The sequence below is a fragment of the Grammomys surdaster genome, unplaced genomic scaffold (assembly GCF_004785775.1).
Source record: "Grammomys surdaster isolate TR1022 unplaced genomic scaffold, NIH_TR_1.0 369, whole genome shotgun sequence".
NCBI lineage: Eukaryota > Metazoa > Chordata > Mammalia > Rodentia > Muridae > Grammomys > Grammomys surdaster.
Genome location: NW_021604788.1, coordinates 280,216 through 282,925, shown reverse-complemented (window position 1 = coordinate 282,925; position 2,710 = coordinate 280,216). Strand labels below are relative to the sequence as shown.

Here is a 2,710-nt window from a genome sequence, read left to right as displayed (position 1 = left end):
TACCACAACATAGCAGAGGGTATCACATGATAAAACAGTCAGTGTGCTGCTCTCTTCACAATATAAAACTGCCAGTACAGGCCTTATTTACTCACTTATCTTAATTATTCTCCAAAGGCAAAACCACCAAAGATCTTTCACATGTGGTTTTGAAGATTAAATTTTGCAACACAGTCTGTAAGGAGACACATTTAAACTATTGCAGTGCCTGTTATGAAATTACTTGATCTTTGGGTGATTGAAAAAACTTTGTCGGGTGTTGTGCAACCGGCTCTGTGCTGAGTGGGGCCTGAACTCGGAGCGTTACCACTATGTCGATCGAAATCGAGTCTTTCGATGTGATTCGTCTAATCACGCAATACTTGAAGGAGAACAGTTTACATCTGGTGCTGGCCACCTTACAGGAGGAAACTACTGTCTCTCTGAATACTGTGGACAGCATTGAAAGTTTCATGGCTGATATTAACAGCGGCCATTGGGATACTATTTTACAGGCTATACAGTCTCTGAAATTGCCAGACAAAACACTTATTGATCTCTATGAACAGGTTGTTTTGGAATTAATAGAGCTTCGTGAATTGGGTGCTGCCAGGTCACTTCTGAGACAGACTGACCCCATGATTATGTTAAAGCAAACCCAACCAGAGCATTATATTCATCTGGAAAACCTCTTAGCCAGATCTTACTTTGATCCTCATGAGGCATATCCAGATGGAAGTAGGAAACAGAAAAGGAGAGCAGCGATTGCCCAGGCTTTAGCTAGGGAAGTCAGCATGGTGCCACCTTCCTGTCTCATGGCCTTGCTGAGACAGGCATTGAAGTGGTAGCAGCACCAGGGATTGCTTCCTCCTGGGATGACTATAGATTTGTTTCGAGGCAAGGCAGCTGTCAAAGATGTGGAAGAGAAGCTTCCAACACAGCTGAGCAAGCATATTAAGTTTGGACAGAAATCCCACGTGGAGTGTGTGCGGTTCTCTCTCCAGATGGTCAGTGTCTAGTCACTGGCTCTGTTGATGGATTTATTGAGGTGTGGAACTTCACTACTGGGAAAATCAGGAAGGATCTTAAGTACCAAGCCCAGGATAACGTCATGATGACGGATGATGCTGTCCTCTGCATGTGTTTCAGCAGAGATACTGAAATGTTAGCACCTGGGGCCCAAGATGGAAAGATCAAGGTTTGGAAGATCCAGAGTGGACAGTGTTTGAGAAGATTTGAAAGGGCACATAGTAAAGGTGTCACCTATCTAAGCTTTTCCAAGGACAGCAGTCAGATCCTCAGTGCTTCTTTTGACCAGACAATAAGAATTCATCGTTTAAAATCTGGAAAAACACTGAAGGAATTTCGAGGCCATTCTTCCTTTGTTAATGAGGCAATGTTTACACAAGATGGACATTATATTATCAGTGAATCCTCTGATGGCACTGTGAAGATCTGGAATATGAAGACCACAGAATGTTCAAATACCTTTAAATCCCTGGGGAGTACTGCAGGGACAGATATTACAGTCAGTAGCATGATTCTGCTTCCTAAAAACCCAGAGCATTTTGTTGTGTGCAACCAATCAAACACAGTGGTCATCATGAACATGCAAGGACAGATTGTCAGAAGCTTCAGTTCTGGTAAAATAGAGGGTGGTGATTTTGTTTGCTGTGCCCTCTCCCCTCCTGGCGAGTGGATCTACTGTGTTGGGGAGGACTTTGTGCTCTACTGCTTCAGCACAGTCACTGGCAAGCTGGAAAGAACTCTGATGGTTCATGAGAAGGATGTGATTGGAATTGCACACCATCTGCACCAGAACTTGATTGCCACCTATAGTGAATACAAACTCCTGAAGCTCTGGAAACCCTAAGTCAGCCTTTCCAGTGCAGCCAAGGAGCATGTACTTAAGTGGAGGGCATGTTCATGTATTACTTTTACTTTTTCATGTCTGCATCCTAGCATAAAACTTGTAAATAAGGCAGCATGACATATTCAGTAGCTACAGGTTCTTTTAAAAATGATTTTAATAAACTTAAACCTTTCTTTACCATAAGTGCTCATAAAGCGGGAGGGAGAGTCATTGTCCTTGATCCTCAAGTCTGGTAGTGAGTGTAAAACAGACTAATATGAAAAGGGCTGGTGATATACACAGGTTTTAATTAGCATTTCAAATAAAGTTTTTCTTCTAGAAATATCAGTATTTCAAATCTTTTGATAGAAGATTAATGAAAACATTAGTGACTACCCCAGTTAAAAGCAGATAAACTAATGATGCCTTTAAGATGCTTTAAATGGTAACTGTTTCTTAAACAGGAATTTTCATAAAATTATGTCTCAGTCAGACAATATATTTGCTTATGAAGGCAGACATAAAAAAGTTTTTGTTCTCATCATCGTTCTCATTCTGAGCTCTGCTTTTTATGTTCAGTCCTGCTCTTGTGTTCCAGTTTGAACAAGTTACAGGGTTTATGAGATTTGATGTTTGGCCCCCTCTCTTTTCTATGTAGAGGATGATTTAATACTGAAAATGTACTGTTGTGAAAAAAAATAGAAAAGAACCTGAGATTTAAGTCTCTTATGTATATAGTTTTCAGTGAACTATATTCGGTCAACAAAATCCTTGAAAATTGGTTCCACATTGATGTCCTTCACATTTAAAAAAAAAATTGCAAGGATTTAAAAAAAAAAGAAAAAACTTTGTCTTTGGAGAACTGTCACCCTCATTCAT

The 2,710-nt window shown here is 40.3% G+C and overlaps 1 pseudogene; it reads left to right on the top strand.

The window, feature by feature from the left end:
- The first annotated feature begins 311 nt into the window (after positions 1-311).
- On the top strand, positions 312-1,852 carry LOC114631952 (annotated as a pseudogene).
- The last annotated feature ends 858 nt before the right edge of the window (positions 1,853-2,710 follow it).